Consider the following 22353-nt stretch of genomic DNA (forward strand, 5'->3'; position numbering starts at 1 on the left):
GTTTTTTTAACTTTTAACATATTATACTTAATTTATTAATTTTAATATATTGTTGGATGTAAACCATTATCATTTTAAAGCTATACATTTTGAACAACTTACATAAAATACTTAAATTGTTAATTTAAATATCATATTACATGGTCGGCTTAAATCTAAATTTGAGTTTAACTTATACAACCCTATAAATATTATGTAAATAATTAAAAGTGATAAATTTTAATGTCTTTCTAATAATAATTATAATTTAATTAACTTTAATTAGCATAAAATACTTAAATTATTAATTTAAATATCGTATTCCATGTTGTGTAGTCCTCAGACATACATGGATATTATTCAATTCAAAATTTTGTTAACTAAACTCAAACTATGTCAGTCGCCGTTAATGCCGCTTTTCTTTATTGTGTAGTTATTTGACAGACCTATATATATATATATATATATATATATATATATATATATATATATATATATATATATATATATATATATATATATATATATATATATATATATATATATATATATATTAATTAAAGTTCTGCAAAATAGTAACAGATTTGGCATAATTGGTCCCTTTCATTTGCTGTAAATCGGAATTGGTACATCTATTTATTGATATGGCAATTTGGTCCTTGCAAGAATAACAGTGCTTAATGTTCAGTCCATGGGTCGTCTACGTCACTCTTCTCTTTCACCACCACTGTTCGTTCAGCAAACGTGTCATCTTCTCTTTTACCACCGCTGCCACCGCCTATGGTTTTCCTTTCTCTACCTTCCAGGACCTTCTCCCCAACCCTCTTCGTCATGTTTATCTTAGCCACATTCACGCCACCGACTCCATTTGATCCTTGTGGATACGTTTTTGGGTCTCTTCACACGATCCACCGTCTCCATAACTCCATTAATGGACTTTTGACTTCCAGTTCCTTCCACACTCTGATGCTCTTCCAAGCGACGACTTTCCCCAACCCCCCTCCACCTGGTACGCTAATTTCTTTCATGTACGACTTGTCGATTGAGCATCGTTTTGGGTGTTCTCAACATAGCTCTCTCCAATGAGCTCTACAGTCGCTATGGAATGTCCGAAGGCGTTACGCTTCAGTTCGGTATTCTTCAAAGATGTTCCCTACATCACCACCGTTCATGGCTATAATCGCCACCAGAGCCGAAGCCCTTCCGCTCCAATTTCGATCCACCTCAGGCCATCACCATAGAATAAACCACCAGCGTCTTCTCCTTCTCAGGTATCAAATCAATCTCCTAATACCTCAAATAGATTTCATTCTGAATTCTTATGAAGGAATCACCGATCAATCAGACGCTCTGTATTAGTAGTTGACCTCTGGTGGCCCCTTTGTGGTGTAGTCTTCGTCTGGTAGTTGACCTCCACCGACTCTTAGTTTGATCGGAGAAGAAGGACGAAGTCTTCAGCAGGAGCTGTCGTCGATTGTGATGGAAGAAAGGGGTTGCTCCGGTAGCGGATAGCGAAGGGTTTTTTATTCGATTAGGGTTCAGTAGGAATCACCGTCCGACTTCGACTCCAGGGTAAATGTCTCTTCGATGAAAACCAAAAGTATCCTTCCTCACCGTTATTCCCCGTCACCGTATCTCCCAGATTAGTAGACTTCTGTTGGTGCACCGCCTAATTATACGACCAAAAAACCCCTCCTCCTTTCTATCTTTCAATTTCTGCACTTTGTGGTGGTATAATGTCGATTACAACTCATAGAAGTGCAAGCGATTTGGTTGTAAAGAAAAAGAGAAGGAGACGTAGGAACTACACCCCTAAAAAACAGAGGGATACCTCCTCATACCTGATCTTCCGGGTTTCGTAAGGTGGACGATTTGAACGAATCAAGGTTTTATTCCATTGTCGGCTCTATTTCTTCCCTTCCGTTCTCACTCTATTGTGACCTTATATATCTTATTATGCCTTCCGATTGACTCTATGTTATTGACTTCAAGCTTCGAATTTCCATTCATCATGTAAGTTTCTTTTTCAGTTTCTTATTAATATGTTTATTGATTCAATTTTGGTTAAATTAATGATGAATTTGACTTTGCTGTGTTTGGCTCTATTTCTTCCCTTCCGTTTTCACTTTATTAATATGGTGATTAATATGTTTATTGATTCAATTTGGGTTTGTTGTCTAGGTTTGATAGTACATCATAATGAGAGGTTGACCAGGAGGGTTGTATTGGACTCTTTCAATGTGATTTCTAGAAAGGTTATCTTTTTTTTTTTGTATGTTTATCTTCATATAACCTTGCTTTGAGTGTATTATTTGTTTTAATGAATCACTTCCATAAGAATTTCCAATCAATTGCCTTCTGGAACAAGCTTTTTATTAATGGAAAATTTTGAACAAAAAAATAAGGCAGGGGCAAAATTGTCCCACGGAACCCAACAACAACTACGGGAAAAAGAGTACTATGCCTTCAAAGATGCAAGAGCCAAAGTGGACCCGAAATAAAAGAAGAATAAGTTGCTACTTTGATATTTATCTGCACTGATTAAAGATAATTTACCTAATTGCCCTTGTACTAACTTTTTGCCACTTTTGTTTGTTGAAGGTGCTAGTACTAAATGGGTAGCCTGTAGCGTTAAAAGATGAAGGTATTTTTTTTTGATTCTTTTGTCCGTTTAAAGAAAAGGTAGTTTGGTTTCAACTAATTTTTGAAAAGAAAACCTTTTTCGTTGTAGATACAAGGTCGTCATATTTGTATACTTTTGTTAGCTGCGATGATATTTGCAGAGATGAAGCAAAGAGCCTAAGATTGATCAGTTGTAAAAAGTTTTCTTTTTTTAATTTTAAAAATAAAAAATATGATGTTTTTTTTCCTTTTTTTAAATCATTTAGAAAATGAGATAATAAATAATTATATTACTTTAAGCAACTGATGTTCCAACAAAATTATTAAAATATAACTAAGTTTGAAGTTTTATTGTTAGTAAGTTATCACTATATTGAGCACTTCCTTTATGTAAATACACTAACTTGTAATCAATGTAAAATTGATTTAAAATATAACATAAGGTCCTGTGTTCTATCTATTTGCAGGTATTTCCAGAAAAAATGAACTCTAATTTCATGATTATCCGACTCTCAAAGCTTTCTTCTTGGTACTTTAATTGTAGTCCTATATCTCTTCAGTTATTTATGAAAATTAAGTATCGTTTGAATATCAGCCAAATTCCAGAAAAAAAAATATCATTCTATTTGACCTTTTTTTTTTTTTTTTTTTTTTTTTTTGCAGTGGTGGCAGCTTAAATAGCAGGTTATTAAAGGAAATTTCAGGCTTAACTGAAACCTTTTAACGTTGAATTAATTTTTTTCATTGGAAATCATGGTTCGATCACTCGATTCTTTCATGTTGCAAGGAGTTTGGCAACTAATGAGTTGATCTACTTCAATAGGATTTCACGTGCTACATTACAATGTAAGGTTCATTTCATTCTAAATGGGGTTCATTAGTGCATAATTGGTCAGTTGATATAAAGTATTAAATATTAAGTTATGGTTAAAAATACATTAGATTGTCGTTGTAAAAGTGCTGTGAAAATCATCAAAATGACAAAATCTACTAAGAATTCTCTTAACAAAAATCTATCAAGTTTTTGTTGATATTTTTCTTGGCATAAGTTAGCCTTATTAAACCGAAAAAATTACATATAGTTCTTTAATTACCCTATAATCATATGTTTGTCTAAGATGTCTTCCCAAATTTTTAGTATATAGTTGTTATGGGTGATATATGCTGCATAGTCCCAATTAAAATCCATATTTTTCTATAAATAGGAGCTGAAAATTTTAAATGGCCGGTTGCTGATACATATGATAAGCATACGCAAGGCAAAAGTCAGTTCTAAAGAGGTAATTTTTGAATGACTGTTTCTACAACTTCACCATTTGGTGACTTATTGCTTTCTTTTGTTATAGTTTTGTGTTAAGATAGATAAGAAAACACATTTACTGGCCAGTGTGGTGAATGTCAACGAGAGAAGAAAAAAACCAAAGGCAAAAGTGTTAGAACCTCCATACAGTCACTAAAAAGAGAATTATCAAACTTAAAATACGTCAAATGTACATATAGCATGAAAATTAACCAACTTGTATCTGTTTCAAATTGCAGGAAATAGTAATGTATATTTTTTACTATTAGACTGGAGGGAGTAGCTCGCTGGCCAAGCTCCCTAAGGGCGCCAAGTCCACTCCCTAAGATGTGCTAAGCAAGTCGCCAGGTGAGGCCCGCTGCCTTATTAGAAAAAGGAAAGAAAAAGTTGGGAAGAGAATTATGAATTGTGATTGGTCCTTTTTATTTGTTTTTTCTTTTGTTCAAATCAGATGCCTTTTCATTGGTTTTTTAGGCGGAAGGTAAAAAAGTGATGTTAATGCGTGGCTATTATAGACATGTACCTAAATATTTTGGAGTTACAATGCCTTATCTTTAATTTTAAAACACTTTGACATTTGTTTAACCAATTTTTTGTTGGCTATTGCTTTAACAACAAAAAAAGAGGGGATTTTTTGCACATCTATGATTCGTTACGGCTGCTATTTATGGACCCGGAGAAGAAAGATACACCGGTTTTTCAAAGAAACCAACTTATATTGTGCATATGGAAGTACATGCCTTTATTAGACAAAACATAAAAGTACATTTCCATTTTAGACATCACCGACCCCTCCGCCCCATGCGAAACATGGGTTTCTTTCTAGTTCAATTTAATATTTTGTTAACTTCAACTCAAACCATGCCATCTATAACTTCTTATGTAACATAAACACATTTTCATTCTTGTGGTATTTAAATAACATATGCATACGTATTACTTAATTTCATTTCTAATGTACTTGATCAATTAAATTTATATATGAATTGATGTCTTTTGGATATTGCGGTTATGTTTTTTGGGGTTTTATATAAAATAAGACCAAACAGAACCAGTCTTTTGTACACAAAGACCAACTCGGGGGTTTTACGAATGGTCCGGTTGTTCGGCTTTTTGGTTTTCTTTTTCGTTGATTTTTTTGTACAATTTAGAAGTTGTATTGGTTAATTTATTTAACTACTGAAATTTGAATTTTGAAAGGCCTCTTTTTTTTTGTCTTTAGGCTCTCGAATCTCCTTGTACTGCCTTCACTATGGCGACTTTATTGAATTTTATATATTGAGATTGATACATACTATCATTAGGGCTGTTTGTTTGGATGGATCGGTTCGATCTGATCCAATCAAATGAATCCAAACTGATTTCAGTTTCTAAAACATGAATCTGAGTAGTCCAACTAAATTTAAATCTGATCCGATCAATCCAATTAAAATTCGATAGGATAAGATTTTATAATTCGATTTTCAAAAAATCAAAACATTTTAGAACGACATATAATTACAATATTACCTAATTTTATAGAAGAAGCAAACATAAATTACTTAGTTGTGATTTAGGATTTTATACTAAAAAGATATATTATAGTTTAATAATTTATAGGCAAATTTTTTTTTGAGATAAAATGAATATTAATGTTTTTTATTAGGTGAAACTTTTTGAACCTACTTAAAAAAATAAATTATAAAATTAATAAATAATTATAGATATATGAAAAACAAAAATAATAAAATGTTCTTATTTTTTTTTTTTTTTGAATAATTTGGTTCTTATTTTATAAATCAAAATCAATTTGAAACCCAAAATAATAGTAATTCGATTTTTTTGACAAGCAATCCAAAAAATTTAATATCCAAACAAAATACATTAATTCAAATTGTTCAATTATATAATTTGGTTTTATCCAAAAAAAAATGTTATCCTATTTAGGAGGTTTCTATGGATTCAAGCCCGGTCCAACAAGATGGACATGTTGGACAACAGCCCAGGTAAGGTAACGATTTGAGGATCCAAAATTAATTATGTTAAATATTATATCTAAAGATTTTGTTAAAATATTCAAAAAAAAGTTACTAGTTGAGTTGGTTGGAGGCATTGCATTTAATTCCATTACTTAATTTACAGATCCAGGCTATGGTTGTCAAAATCGCGATCCTAATCGTAGGATCGTACGATCCTACGATCCTAAATATGAAAAATGAGCCGGATCGTAAATTGATCGTATTTGTTGTAGGATCACAGGTAGAATTGTAAGATCGTAGGTAGGATCGTAGGATCGCAATTCGATCCGATCCTACTTTTTTTTTTTTTTTTTACAAATGAATTTTTTTATAACTTTATGTCTTTTACTATTTACCAATTACCATTTATCATTTTGTGTTGTGACTTATGACTAATATTTTGAAGTTTTTATAAGTTTTGAATGAAAAAATGAATGTTGGAAATACTTTTTCATATTTAACATTACAAATTAAAATTATATTTTATATTGTGGGATCTTAGGATCTCGATCCCAATCTTACGATCTCGATCTTGCAAACCCAAAAATATCATACGTAGAATCTTGATTTTGACAACCTTGATCCAGGCAGGCGCGTATCTTCTTGTTTGCGTTTTCCACTTTTCCTTGTAGAGCTCTTTTTCTTTTATTACATTTTCATTTATAACCAAACATATTAATAACTTCGATTTGAATCATAAGCTGGTTTATTGAATTGGAATTCAAATTACAAAAATAGTATATTCTTCATTGTTACTCACAAATAATCTAAATTATAGAAACGGTCCCTTTTTTTTGCTTTTTTGTTTTTTTTTTTCTTTCTTGCCGTCTTTTCATGTATAATAACTAATTTTTATATATTTATCAAGGATGAACATGGGTTGGTTTTTTGCTAAAACCAAACCAAATCGTAAAAAGTTGGTTTTTTAAACCCATATAGGTTCGGTTTTTACATGGTTCGGTTTTTCGGTTTTCGGTTTTAAACTGTGGGTTTATGAGCTCTTGTTTTTTTTTTTTTTTTTTTTTTTGTTTTGTTTTGTTTTTAGGTTCAAACCCAGTGAAAGTACGTTGTCATAAATAATATTGTATCCACTTTAAAAGAATACAGATTCTAGTATTCTAAAAATATAAAAATGTTCAAAAGATCAAAGTTTAACACCATTAACAATTTGTTGAAAATAAACATAAAGTACTAAAGGGATAAAGTCTAATGTTTAAAACATAATAAATAATATATATGTGGGTCGGTTCGATTTTATTGGCAGTTTTATATGTTAAAACCAAACCAAACCGTTATTTTTGTTTTTTGTAAAATTCAAACCTAAACCGTCGGTTATTGCTTTGGTTTCGGTTTTTCGGTTTCGGTTATGTCGGTTTTTTTCAGTTTTTTGGTTTTCGGTTCGGTTTTTTATAATCCCTAACATTTATTTACAAAAATCATGGTAAGACGGAACATCTTCATGTTTAATTTTTATTTTACAGTTTTCACTAACATAAGATTTTTTGTGTGTTTCAAACACACCTTTTTATTTTTCTTCAAAAAACCAAACTAACGGTTTTTCATAATGGTTTGATTGTTTGATTTATTAATTTCATTTTGTTATTGGTCTCACATATATATATATATATATATATATATATATATATATATATATATATATATATATATATATATATATATATATATATATATATATATATATGAGAAAAGTGAATATATCTTTAAGGGTATATAAGCTTAGGTACCCAAACTCATCATACTACGTCGTTTTGTATCATATAATACATTCTAATTGTCCAATGTTTTTATAATTTAACTTCTAACTTGATTTACTTCCATGATTTTTATAAATTACACATTTATCTACCTCTTACACGATTTTCATTTTCAACTACAATATATATATATATATATATATATATATATATATATATATATATATATATATATATATATATATATATATATATATATATATATATATATATAGTCTAGTAGGTGTTCGGCAAACAGATGCGATGTAAGAGAAAGATAATAGTGAGATTTCGAAAATTTTGAAAGTAAATCAAGTTAGGGGTAGAAATTTAAAAACAATATAATGAATATATCAAACAAAACAACGTATTATGGTATGTTACGGTACCTAAACTTACATACCCTTAAGGATATATTCACTTTTCCCTATATATATATATATATATATATATATATAGTGGCGGACCTATGTAGGGCCGTTGGGGTCCCGGGCCACTGCTCAATTTCCAGCACGCAGTGTAATTTTTTTTTTTTTTTTTTTTTGGTTTTTTCTATTAGGTGCACCCGCTTGAAGTACGAGGGACACCCCTACTAAAACAGTCTGCGTCCGCCACTATATATATATATATATATATATATATATATATATATATATATATATATATATATATATATATATATTATCTTAATACTTTATAATTATCATATAATATCCGATCTACCAAATTTTAAGACAAAGTCTTAAAAACAAAGAGGTTAAATGTGAACCATTAAATTAAATTTGAATGGTTTAAATCATTTATTAGCAATCCATGTAAACAACTTTAGACCAATCAAATTTAAGAAAAGAAAATGTACAAGTTTTACAAAACAATGTACTATTGATGAAGTTTTGTATCTTTGGCTCCCTCTAGTTTCTTGCTAGGGGTTGTCTTTTAATAAAATTGTCTATTCAAAAAAAAAAAAAAAAGTACTCTTAAATAAGCTCAAAATAACACAGTTTAGAACGGATACAAAACAATGCACTGTTAATGACTTTTTCATTCCATGACCTTTGATTTGCCTCAAACCCCTATTTTAACGTTTTACACCTTTGTCAAAAATCATCAGCCGTCAACAACATATCTCTCTTTCTCTCCCTATTTCCCTCTCTCTTTGAGAAACCCTAATACACCACCGTGTCAATGACATTTCACAGCAGCCACTGTCGTCTCCACCAAGATTATGGGTACATCATCTTGAAACCATGCTTCATTACTCACTCTCTTTACCCCTTTCTTTCTTGAAGTAAACAAGAGTTAACTCCAATATGTGAAGTAAATGAGTCGGATTTGTAAGGCTTTGTAGTTCTTGAAACATATCTGGATTGTTTAATCTCCAAATCAGAGCCTAATACATTCTCCTGTTCAATTTTGGTTATAGGTTTCTTTATTATTATTATTATTATTATTATTATTATTATTATTATTTTTTACTTAAAATGGACCAAAACTTTTAAAAATAGTTGTCTAATTTGAACTTCTATGAGTTATATCGAAGATATGAAGGAAATGTGGTTTATTTGTATTTTTTTGGTTTATGTATACTTAATCTGCTTTATTCTTTTAATTATTTCTGTTTATTTTTTTTGCCGTTGGAAAACGAAAGAATTCGGAAGAAATGATGGTAAACCTGACAATGGGGCGGGTTTGGAGCGAATCGACATTGATCCAAACCCTTTTAACAAACTTCAAAATCCGATCCAAACCCGCTCCATAACCCGCAGGTTTTGAATAATCAAATTCATATCCTTATCCATTGAATTAGCAGATATTCAAATCCGCCTCGTAACCCGTAGTTTTTCTGAATAATCAAACACATTTTACTTAAATCATAAAATCACATTTATTAAATAAAAGTAAGTTTTGATTTAGAAAACACATTATCTACTCGAGGACTTTCTATTGCAATTAAAATCATTATTTTAGTTATTTCTGATTGGTTTTTGATCGTCGATTGTATTGATAGAGAATAACAATTACAAACTTTCTTCAGGTTGATAAATGACCTTATTGATTTATAAATGAAATTGATGATTACATGATGAAATATAAATGAAATGAAATCATGACTCTCGGGAGAAGACCAGAAGTCTAGAAGTTGAGTCATCGAGTCCAATGTAAAAACAATTTAGTCTTTGCCTTTTCTCTTTGGACTTCTGATTGGAATTTAATGTAAACTGTAGGCAATATAAAATATAAATTTATATTTCTAAAATTTATATGGGACGGGTTATAAACGCAACGGATCGGTGATGATCTATACCCGACCCTTTTAATAAAAGGGTTAGCGGGTACGGGTCGTTAGCGGGTAAACGGATCAAAAACTATGCTCCAAACCCGTATAATTGTTAAGGGTTTGGATCGGATCATGGTCAAAACCTGCTCCATTGCCAGGCCTACATGGTGGTGAGGCTGCGACCAGATTATTGTGTGGAAGACGGTTCTTTGCTATTTTTACTGTGGATATAATTTCTAATGTATATATACGGGTTGTAGAGTTTGTTGGTGGCATGGATTCTTTTATTATTGATAAGCCTTTGGCTCTACTTTTTAGTGTTTATATCCTTTATTAAAATTATAGTAATGGTAATTTCCATGCTTTGCATGATCATATTTTAAATCTCATGTGTTTGTTTTTTAGTTTTACGATTCATTGTCTGTATTTTAGGTGATATGTAATTAACTAAATAAACAGATCCATTAAACAATTTCGACCGTTTATTAATGCTTTTTGACGAGGTGGGACTTTTCGCATCCTTTAAAATTGAATATCTATATTTCTATTATTTCATAATATTAAATTAAATTGTTAAGGGAAAACCTCAAAAAAAAACCTATGTATTATAGGCGAGTGCTTAAAAAAACACTTCTATTATTTTTTTTGTGCCATTTAACAATTATTTTGTCTGAACTTTATTATTTTAATGTTTGGTTACCGGTTGCTCTTAATCAACCGGTCATTTAGTAAATCCCTGCATAGTCATATCCCCATTTTAGCCTCCTTTTCAAGACTGTCACAGAAACATAAAAAATTCCTATAATGCCCCTGATCTGGAAATGATTACAGGTTCACAGGAAAGGGAAAAACAAAAACACAAAAGTAATACTCTTTTCTAAACATGATAAAATGGAACAAAACAAGTTATCTCACAAGAAATGAACAACAAAACCTGACAAAACTCCGATGAATGTTATGACATCAGGTCTTAGACCATGACTCACGATACAAAGGAAAAGAGATTCTGGAAGATGGGCAAGACCATGCATTCCGTACCCACATATGATTGCTGTCTAAACGATGAGATCCTTTTTGTGGGCATTTCTTCAAACACATGGTGGGCTTTCTATGCTACCACATCTAGTGTACATGTTAATCAGAGCTTAACCTAAGTGTACGTTGATCCCTATTTGGGTCCTTATTACCTGCTTATGCACCCATCGTCCTTGTTGTAAAGCACCCAAAGAGGCACATGACTGAAGTACTGAACCATATTCACGGTATTTGGTTGGATCCCCAACTTTTTCATTTCATTAAATAGTGATAAACATCATCGAACTTCTTATCCAATATAAACCTATTGAGATTTGAGCATTCTAACACTCCTAAGTGTACATGCAACTCTAAATACCTTGGATCTATGTTTTCTTTATTATACATGCAAATATGAACTTTCCAAGGTATTCATCCTAACTAGCATAATAACATTGATTTATATGAATATATCAAGTTAGAATTACATACCTCTTTGATGTTGAAAGTCTTCATAAAGCTTGAGTGCCTAGTGTGTAACATCCGGGATTTCAGGTATATTAATTATTCCTTTTATTTTGAGTTTTGTGGAAGAACTCGGCGAGTTGGTGCGTAGACTCGCCGAGTTGAGATGCGATTTCTCACCCGGTTTGATGCCCGGACTCGGCGAGTCGCCTTGGTAGACTCGGCGAGTCTGCGCTGTTTAATGAAACCTTAATTTCTCGGGTTTGAGGCATATTTAAAGGGCCTTATAGCCGTCATTTGCGCTCATCAGTCCCCAGAGTGAAACCCTAGAGCATTTGAGCGATTCAAGTGAGGGAAGGAGCCATTATTGATCTTAGAGTTATTGCCTAGCAAGGAAAGAGGAGATCCAGCCAAGAGGAAGCAAGAGAGGGGTGGATTCCTGGAGAACTGAGGTCCATGACATCACAACTGAGGTACAATTCCGAATCATTCTCTGTTATTGTGATGTTCATGTAGATTTAGGGCTTTTGAACCCATTTGTGGCTAGATCTAGTGTCCTCATGGTCCCTTAGCGAGTTAAGGTCCTGGATCTGGAACCATAGAGGTCCAGAGCACCTCTTTACCAAAGCTTTATATGCATCCATGGAGGTTTTGGCTTGGGATCAATGTATTTGAGGCTAAAACACCATTCATGAGCTATTCGATGCTTAATGAGCACTAAGACTTGGACTTTACGTGGTCAATAAGCTTAAGGAGACTGGATCTATGAGTTAGTGAAGCGGATCTGACCTCAGAAGGTCGTTTGGGGTTGTGCATGGAATGCACTCGCCGAGTCCATTCCCAGACTCGGCGAGTTGGTGCAGGTTGTTCAATGATTACGAATCAGGGGTTGAGTAACCGAGTCGGGTGAGTGACTCGGTGAGTCGGAAGAGATTCAGAGGGATTGGGTTCCCGTAGGGACTTGGCGAGTCCACGCCACACTCGGCGAGTCGGGTCGACCGTTGACCGTTGACCAGTGTTGACTGGTTTGACTTCGTGATATTAGTCAGCCAGAGTCAAGGTAGTATTAAGTAGAAATATGCTTGTGTTGTAGGAGGACGATAGCTCGGGAGATCGAGAACTAGTGGTTAAGAGATTTACGAGTTACCGAGATACGCGAGGTGAGTCTTCTCACTATACATTACCTTGAGTGGTATTTCGAGTTGACCAGAGGGTCTTATGTGCTATGTATGAGATTATGTGTTGTCTTAGAGATTTCGTGCTATGTGTTATTTGTATGCTGTATGGTTATATAGACCGGGCCGGAGGGCCCAACGATTCTGAGCGGGCCAGAGGGCCCAATAAGCTGTGACTGGACCGGAGGGTCCGACGAGCTGCGGGACTGGAGGGTCCTGCTGAGACATCTAGACCAGAGGGTCGGATTTAGCCTTGAGTGGCGTATTTGTGTTATGTGGTATTTTGGGAACTCACTAAGCATTTACGCTTACAGTTGTTGTGTTTGATATCTCAGGTACCAGCGAGGACCGTGGGAAGGCGACGGCTTGACACGTACACAAACCGATGGAGTTTATTATGTGTAGAGATCTTGGGATTTGTTTTGAAAACAATATTGATTATGGATTTGAAATTGTGATGTGATAAATTATGAGATTTTGAAAACGAAAAATTATTTTGAAAATTTACGGTGTTACAAGTTGGTATCAGAGCCTTGGTTTAAGGGATTCGGATGCACCTTCGGGCGTATTTGAACTCAAACCGAGGATTTGAGAAATTTTCAAATAAAACTAAAATTTTCTAAAAAGAAAAAGAGGTTTTGGAAACAAGCAGAGTGAAAGGTGTGTACGGTCAACCAGCACCCGAACGGTGAATCCCCAAAATACCCTTACATTATATGTTATGAGTTATGAGATATTATGTTGTGCATGTTAGAGAGGCTAGGTATTCCTATTAGGACTAGAGTGGGCCTGATTTGTGATGCCTTAGCTTAGGAGATTGCTGCCGCTATGAGATACTTTGAGAATGAGTAGGCAGCAGTGAGGAGCTCATGAGAGGGCTATTGAGGGTAGCCAGTGCATAGCGAGAGTATAGTATTTGCGATTTGGGATCCTAGGAGGAGGACTTGGGTTGTATATCGATTCGGTGTGGACGATAGTATTGGGCCCGTACTATTGAAGACACCGGATTGGTGCGCAGTCCACGTAAGAATCCTTGGGGTACCAGAAGTTGAGGATGATTGAGTTATCGAGTGTGAGTATACTCGAGAGTTTCCCTAATATTCCTTATGTTGTATTTCAGAGGTTGATCATGGTCGGGACACGCCATACCACCGGGAGCAGTGGGGTGAGTGATGAGGAGATCCGTCGGATCATCCATGAGGAGGTGGCTGCTGCCATCAGAGCCAAGATTCCGGAGATGTTTGGGTCTATTAAGACCACACTGATCGAGACATTTGATGAGCGTTACGCTGCTTTGACTGATGCTGCTGTTGCTGCAGCCACAGCGGTTGTTGCAGCTGCGAGACCCCAGGGTGGTGATTCGTTGCTGTACCGAGAGTTCAGCAACACGAAACCACCAGAGTTCGATGGTACATAGGATCCGATCGCCGCTATGAGGTGGATCTCAGACATAGAGGGGTGTTTCTATACATGCTCGTGTCCGGAGCACTTGAGGGTGCGGTTTGCACTCAACCAGCTTCGATTGGGGGCGAAGGACTGGTGGAATTTTGTAACCGCAAGCTATTCGACAACTGAGCTGACTGCAGTGACCTGGGAGAGGTTTACTGCGATGTTTCGTGACGAGTATGTTCCCTAGGTGGAGAGGGAACGTTTAGCTCAGGAGTTTCTGACCCTCAAGCAGGGGACTGAGTCGGTGACAGTGATTACGAGGATGTTTCATGAGCGGGCGCTGTTTTGCCCGGAACTGGTGTCCACTGAGCAGGCTCGCATGAGCCGTTATCTGAGTATACCGAGGAGGGACATCCGTGAGTTCGTGGCGAACTCGACTTACCAGACATTTGCCGAGCTCCAGGCAAATGCTCGGAAGAGGGAGATTGAGCTTGAGACACAGGTGAGGGAGGAGACCGAGTCTCAGAGAGGTGATCGGCGACCGGCGCAGTCGCAGCCGGCCGCCAAGCGGGCAAAGCCTGCTGATTCGAGGACGAGTAGTTCGAGGGGCCGTACTTGTGGGAAGTGCGGAAAGAGCCATGATGGTTCATGCAAGACTGGGGTATGCTACACGTGTGGGAAGGAAGGACATTTCGCGAGGGATTGTCCTAAGGGGTTCTCGGTTTGCTTTCATTGCAACTAGACCGGCCATCGGAAGGCCGAGTGCCCCCAGCTTCAGAGGTCAGCGCAGGGATCTGCACCTGCGATTTGAGCTACTGAGACCCGTCCAGTGAAGGCCGAAGCACCGAAGGCTAGGGGAAGAGCCTTCTAGTTGACTGCGGAGGAGGTCCGCGCAGTGCCTGACGTCGTGGCGGGTATGTATTCTTTATCTATTTTATGTTGAGTTTATGCTATTGTAATTGCTATATGTTATGCGTAGGTACTTTTCTTGTGAGTTATGTACCTGCATTAGTGTTGTTCGACTCGGGTGCGAGTCGGTCATTCGTATCTGTGACTTTTAGTCGACACATTAGTATTCCGAGGGAGGCGTTGAGTCGACCTCTGCAGGTTTCCATAGCCGATGAGCGTGAGGTGTGTGTTACCGAGGTGATACGTGGATGCGTACTAGAGATCTTCGGGGTGGAGTTTTCCGATTGATTTGGTACCGATTGCCATGAGGGATGTTTGTGTTATAGTGGGCATGGATTGGTTGAGCCGTTTCGGGGTTGTCATAGATTGCGAGCGTCAATTGCTGACTATCCGAGATCCTAGTGGGGGAGTGCTGACAGTTTATGGCGAGCGGACTCGTGGTGGTTCAGTATTCTGTTCGGCTTCCAGAGCGAGGCGGAGTTTGCAGCAGGGCTGCAAGGGGTTCGTAGCCTATGTGACGGATATGCGAGAGGCCGTTAGGAGGCCAAGTTCAGTGGATGATGTGCCGATAGTGCGTGAGTTCTCGGACGTGTTCCCCGAGGAGTTGCCGAGTGTGCCTCCCAAGAGGCAGGTGGAGTTTCGTATCGATTTGATTCCCGGGGCTGCGCCTATCGCTAAGGCGCCATATCGCCTAGCGCCGCCAGAGATGCAGGAGTTATCCTCACAGCTGCAAGAGCTGTTGGGGAAAAGGTTCATCCGTCCCAGTAGCTCTCCCTGGGGAGCGCCGATCCTTTTTGTCAAGAAAAATGATGGTTCACACCGGATGTGCATTTATTACCAGGAGTTGAACAAGTTGACGGTCAAGAACCATTATCCATTACCGATGATCGACGATCTATTCGATCAGTTGCAGGGGGCATCTTGGTTCTCCAAGATAGACCTGAGGTCGGGGTATCATCAGATGAGAGTTCGAGATGAGGATATCCCGAAGACGACATTTAGGACTCGTTACGGGCATTACGAGTTCGTGGTGATGCCATTCGGGCTCACCAATGCACTAGCGGCATTCATGGATCTCATGAACAGGGTGTGTAGGCCGATGTTGGATCGTTCAGTAATTGTATTCATTGATAACATCCTGGTGTATTCGAGGACCAGAGAGCAACATGAGGAACATTTGAGGGAGCTCCTCGAAGTTCTGAGAGCGGAGAGGCTTTTCGTCAAATTCTCCAAATGTGATTTTTGGTTACAGGAGGTCCAGTTCTTAGGGCATCTCGTTAACCAGAATGGGATTTTGGTTGACCCGACCGAGATCGAGGCTGTGATGAGTTGGGAGGTGCCGAGGTCACCTACGGAGATCAGGAGCTTCTTAGGGATGGCAGGCTACTATCGGAGATTTATCAGAGATTTCTCCAAGATCGCCGTGCCACTTACCAAGTTGACCCAGAAGGGTGTTACTTTCTCATGGGGTCTAGAGCAGCAGACCTCGTTTGAGACCCTTTCGCCAGAGATTGTGCGAAGCTCCTGTGCTCGCACTACCGGAAGGGATGGAGGATTTTGTGGTGTACTGTGATGCATCGATATCGGGGTTGGGAGCGGTGTTGATGAAGAGAGGGCATGTGATCGCGTATGTATCGAGGCAGTTAAAGCCTCATGAGACGAGATATCCCACCCACGATCTGGAGTTGGGGGCTGTGGTGTTCGCCCTCAAGATCTGGCGTCACTATCTGTATGGGGTTCGGTGTACGATATACACGGACCACAAGAGCTTGAAGTACTTGATGGATTAGCCCAACCTGAACATGCGGCAGAGGAGATGGCTGGATGTGGTAAAGGATTATGATTGCGAGATCCTGTACCACCCGGGCAAGGCTAATGTGGTAGCCGACGCCCTGAGTCGTAGGGCAGAGGGTGCCCCGATGCGAGATATCTGTATGAGGTTGACGGTGATGACTCCGGTATTCGGGCAGGTGTCAGGGTTTGTTACCAATAGCCGCGGGCTTATGACCTTCCAGGGTCGGATTTGGGTACCGTTTGTGGGAGGGACGCGTACTATCTTGATGGAAGAGGCGCACAGATCGAAGTTTTCGATCCATCCTGGGGCCACTAAGATGTATCTGGATCTGAAGAGGGAGTATTGGTGGCCCTGCATGAAGAGGGATGTGGCGTGGTTCGTTGAGAGATGCCTAATCTGTCGTAGGGTTAAGGCCGAGCACCAGAAACCGCATGGTAAGTTGCAACCACTTGAGATTCCGGAGTGGAAGTGGGAGCAGATATCCATGGATTTCATCACCAAATTGCCGAGAACGGCCAGGGGTGTCGATGCGATTTGGGTGATAGTGGACCGATTGACGAAGAGCGCCCACTTTCTCGTTATTAGTGAGAGTTCTTCTGCGGAGAGGTTGGCAGAGCTATACGTGAGGGAGGTAGTATTGCGGCATGGAGTACCCATCTCAATCGTGTTAGACCGAGATGTGCGTTTCACTTCCAGATTCTGGAAGAAATTTCACGAGGAGTTGGGTACGAGGTTGCATTTTAGTACCGCATACCACCCACAAACTGACGGGCAGAGTGAGCGGACGATTCAGACGCTCGAGGACATGCTCCGAGCATGTGTGTTGGATTTCGGTGGGAGCTGGGACGCATATTTTCCCTTGGCGGAGTTTTCCTACAACAACAGCCATCATTCGAGCATCGGTATGCCACCCTTTGAGCTGTTGTATGGAAGGATGTCACACCCCAAAACCAAGAACGGCGGAAACGTTCTGGGGCGGAGGACGTCATGTAAGGTAATCACAACACAGTAAATGTAAATAGGCAAACAACATCATCCATTGCATTAAATATATAAATTTAATACATGCGTGTTCTGTACAGTTTTAGACACCAAAAATATAACGTAAATCAAAATAATAAAATGATGAGTCTTGAGTACGCTCCATCATCTCAAAAGCTGGCATCGGTACCTGTCTACTGATGACCTGAGAATACAAGTTATTTTGAAAGAGTTTATCAGCATTAAGCTGGTGAGTTCATAAGTATTTTTGTGTCAATGTTCGTTGTCAAAACGTTTGAACCTGTCTCAATGTATAAGTTTGTAAAAGTTTGAATCTCTCAGAAAATCCCATATTTTCTATAAAAGTAGCCTTCTACCAAGGCTTAACTGTTTTGTAAACTCGTCTGTTGTAAAAGTGTATAATTACCCAAGTATAACTATCATTTGTTAAAATATAGTTTGTACATTAATGCTTAAGTGAGATTATCACCAAATTATGTAATGGGTAAATCATTGTAGTACTGTAGTTTTGTATAATAAGAACTACTGTTGTACTAATTACTACTACCTTAAACCGGATTTATTTTAAGGTATAATGTGATAATTGCACCATACTATCGACTGATAACAACGACATAAAGAACGGTCGTAATAACGGAATGACGTTTGGCACCCGCAGACCTGCAGGTCCGGCTGTAGCTAGCAGCAAGGTGTAGGATAGTCAATCCAGTATAGATCTATACGCAAACTCAACGCTCTCCCTCCAAGAGAATTCTGGCTACAACTCGGGCCATGACATTTAAGGCATGCTCCGATACAGTGGATCACATTTGTTATCGTATTCTTGCATGTGTGATGAAATGTTTCTTGTTCTAGTATAGTTGTATATGTTCTCGTAGTATAGTTGTATATATTCTCTTCCTAGTATAGACTCATGAATGAACTGACTCATTGATCTAGCAGTTGTAATAGTATGATTCGGTGTTACCCCGATGGTAACTTGTTAACAGTGCGTTTAGTACATATGATTATGGAAGTACTTTCATGTCTATATATGTATATTTGATATATAATTAATATGGAAACGACCTTCGGATGGTCACCCAAAATCCTATCAGACCACATCCAAATCGAGGAAAAGGAAACAAGGTGGATAGCCTTCCTAAGTCCTTTAAACATTATTTATACGTCTATACATATACGGGCATGTAATTTGAAATTTAAAAACATAAATAAGTGTTTATAAGACATTTGAAACATAAGTATATTTTATTAAAGAAAGATTAACTTGATGTCAATCTATAAAACAATTTGAAGGCGTAGATTTGATTAAAACAGTTTAAGTATAAGGAACATTTGCTTAAATCACAGTTGCAGTGTAAATTCGAATCGTAAATGGGTTTGGAAAACATTTAGAAGTAAAACAGTTTGATATATATAGTTTGAATAGTGATAAAACCACTGATTTCCCTAGTTATTAATCACATGTGATTAGAGCAATCATAAGTGATTGAAACAATAACTATAAGTGTTTTAACTTGTATTCCCCCCCTTTGAAAGCATATAAACGCATTTAGAATATTTAACAGGTTGATTAAGGGGTATGAAACTCACTTGATTGATTGAAGAAAGCGAGATGGAAAACCGGGCAGAGTTTCGTCTCAGAAAACGGATTTTTCTCGGGATTCTCGGGAATCTCGGGAGTAAAATCGACCCTCGGGACTTGAGCAAAAAGACCAGAGCTTCGGGTTATAACGGGCACGGAAAACGAGACAAAGTTGTGAGAGAGAGGAGAGAAATGAGCAACATTTTCGGAAAGCCTCGCATCCTATTTATAGGAAGGCTGAACCGCCTCCGAACGCGGGGCGTACGCTCGTACGCAGCGCGTACGCGTACGTCATGCATGACCGAAGCCTCGACTGCCTCGGTTCGGATGGGACGGGTTGCTGGGTACGCGGGTCGGATGGGACGGCGGGTCGGATGGGACGTCGGGTCGGACGGGTCGGAGCTTCGGACGGGTCGGACGGGTTAGAACTCTTCGGATAGTGCGACGTGGACGATCCGAGACCCTCTATCTCAGTACGCGGGGCGTACGAAGGTACGCAGGGCGTACTTCGGTCCAATCCGATGACTCCCCTTCGGATATTACCGGGAATTTATATTTAAATTCTTATTTATTTTAAATAAACTTCAAAAATTCATATCTCTCTCATACGAACTCCGTTTTTGACGTTCTTTATATCCAAGCGAAGGTGAGACCATGATCTACAACTTTCGTTTAGATTCCGTTGGCTAATTCCGAAATTTTTTTTTTTATTATTTATTTATTAAAATGACGTGATTAAGGAATTTCTTCAAAATTTCATAACTTCCTCATCCGAGGTCAGATTTGGACGTTCTTTTTATGTACGCAAACCTTGATATGATTCCTATTACTTTATTTAATCCGAATAAGATTTTAGGAAGGTTACATTTTGACCTAAATTTGATCGGTTTTTCATTACATTGACTCAAAATATCGGGTTGTCACATCATCCCCCCGTTAGAAGGAATTTCGTCCCGAAATTAGAATTTTAATCACGCTAGAATTTACAAATAACTAAGCAAAAAGGTGAGGGTATTTCAGTTTCATCTGATCCTCACGTTCCCAAGTGAATTCCGGTCCTCGCTTGGCATTCCAGCGAACCTTCACGATAGGGATACGGCTTTGCTTTGTCTGTTTGACCTCACGGTCCATGATCTCTATAGGTTCTTCCACGAAGTTGAGGCTCTCGTTGATTTCGATCTCGTCGAGTGGGATTACAAGAGTCTCGTCGGATAGACACTTTTTCAAGTTAGATACGTGGAATATAGAATGTACGCTACGAAGTGCGTCTGGTAGTTCGAGTTTGTAAGCTACGGGGCCGACTCTTGCAAGAATCTCGAAAGGCCCTATGTACCTCGGATTAAGCTTCCCACGCTTGCCGAAGCGTATCAAGCCCTTCCAGGGTGAGACTTTGAGGAGGACTCGGTCTCCCACCTGAAATTCCAAAGGTTTCCTTCGTTTATCAGCGTAGCTCTTCTGTCGGTCTCTGGAGGCTTTCAATCGTTCACGGATCTGAACGATTTTCTCTGTTGTTTCCCGAATGATCTCCGGACCGGTGAGAGTACTGTCAGAAGTTTGCCCCCTGGCTAATTGGGTATCACCCACCTCAGCCCAGCACAGAGGGGATCTGCACTTACGGCCGTAGAGAGCTTCAAATGGAGCAGCCTTGATGCTCGTGTGATAACTGTTATTATAGGAAAACTCGACAAGGGGTAAATGAGTATCCCATGCCTTCCCAAAGTCAATCACGCAGGCTCGCAACATATCTTCTAGAGTTTGGATGGTCCTCTCACTCTGTCCGTCGGTCTGAGGATGGTAGGCTGTGCTCATGTCCAGCCTCGTTCCTAGGGAATGTTGTAGTGATTGCCAAAATCTTGAGGTGAACCTACTATCTCTATCGGAGATAATGGACATAGGTACACCATGTAGCCGTACGATTTCCCTAATGTATGTTCTCGTAAGCTTCTCCATCTTGTCGGTTTCTTTGATGGGCAGGAAGTGTGCAGACTTGGTCAATCTATCAACGATGACCCATATGGTGTCAAGTCCACCCGTTGTCTTGGGCAACTTGGTTATGAAATCCATAGTGATCCGCTCCCACTTCCATTCCGGGATCTCTGGTTGCTGCAATAAACCAGAGGGCTTCTGGTACTCGACCTTAACCTTTGCGCAAGTAAGGCATTTACTTACGAAGGTAGCAATCTCTGCTTTCATATTAGGCCACCAGTATAGCTTCTTAAGATCCAGATACATCTTATCTGAACCTGGGTGGACGGAATACCGAGTGTTGTGCGCCTCGGTCATGACCAAGTCTCGGAAGCCACCATGTTTCGGTGTCCAGATCCGGTTCATGAAATATAAAGCTCCGTCACCCTTGGCTTCTAAATTCTTGTCCATTCCTCTCAGGGATTCACTTGACACATTTTCAGATTTCATGGCCTCAAGTTGAGCCGCCTGAATTTGCTTAGTCAGGTGTGAATGGATGGTTATCGATAATGACTTGACTTTGCGACCAGAATATTCCTTCCGACTTAGGGCGTCTGCTACTACGTTGGCTTTACCCGGATGATAACGAATATCGCATTCGTAATCACTGAGTAGCTCGACCCATCGTCGTTGTCTCATGTTGAGCTCCTTCTGATCGAAAATGTGTTGTAAACTTTTGTGGTCGGTAAAGATAGTGCTCTTCGTTCCATACAAGTAATGTCTCCAGATCTTCAGAGCAAACACTACTGCTCCTAGTTCAAGATCGTGGGTCGTGTAGTTAACCTCGTGTGTCTTCAATTGTCTTGAGGCGTAGGCGATGACCTTACCTCGCTGCATCAGAACACATCCGAGTCCTTGGTTTGATGCATCGCAATAAACTACGAAGTCTTCTATTCCTTCGGGAAGGGATAGTATTGGTGCGGTGCACAAGGCTCGTTTGAGCGTTTGGAACGCTCTTTCTTGTTTCTCTTCCCAGTTAAAGGCCACACCTTTCTGGGTTAGGGTTGTAAGAGGCTTCGCTATTCGTGAGATGTTCTGAATGAACCTGCGGTAGTAGCCAGCGAGACCTAGAAATTGACGAATTTCTGTAGGAGTCTTCGGTGCTGACCAGTTCTCAATGGCCT

At 38.5% G+C, this 22353-nt stretch overlaps 3 long non-coding RNA genes across 10 annotated transcripts; 2 read left to right on the plus strand and 1 right to left on the minus strand.

Moving 5' to 3' along the window:
- Positions 1–562: 562 nt before the first annotated feature.
- Positions 563–1956, minus strand: LOC122198269 (uncharacterized). Its single transcript, XR_006192557.1, has 2 exons — positions 1821–1956; positions 563–1695 (listed from the first exon to the last, which is right to left on the minus strand). It is a non-coding gene; the product is annotated as an uncharacterized LOC122198269 (long non-coding RNA).
- LOC111882927 (uncharacterized) lies at positions 1112–4490 on the plus strand. Of its 8 annotated transcripts, none has more exons than XR_002847292.3 (8): positions 1854–1992; positions 2161–2234; positions 2385–2491; positions 2581–2623; positions 3069–3130; positions 3265–3447; positions 3807–3881; positions 4141–4490. It is a non-coding gene; the product is annotated as an uncharacterized LOC111882927 (long non-coding RNA). The 8 variants fall into 8 exon arrangements; XR_002847293.3 differs by having other exon boundaries at positions 2389–2491; XR_002847297.3 differs by adding an exon at positions 1112–1250 and having other exon boundaries at positions 1372–1992; positions 2161–2623.
- Positions 4491–8446: 3956 nt separating this feature from the next.
- On the plus strand, positions 8447–10314 carry LOC111882922 (uncharacterized). Its single transcript, XR_002847280.2, has 2 exons — positions 8447–8881; positions 9688–10314. It is a non-coding gene; the product is annotated as an uncharacterized LOC111882922 (long non-coding RNA).
- Positions 10315–22353: the final 12039 nt, after the last annotated feature.

The sequence above is a fragment of the Lactuca sativa genome, chromosome 5 (assembly GCF_002870075.4).
Source record: "Lactuca sativa cultivar Salinas chromosome 5, Lsat_Salinas_v11, whole genome shotgun sequence".
Classification (NCBI taxonomy): Eukaryota; Viridiplantae; Streptophyta; class Magnoliopsida; order Asterales; family Asteraceae; genus Lactuca; species Lactuca sativa.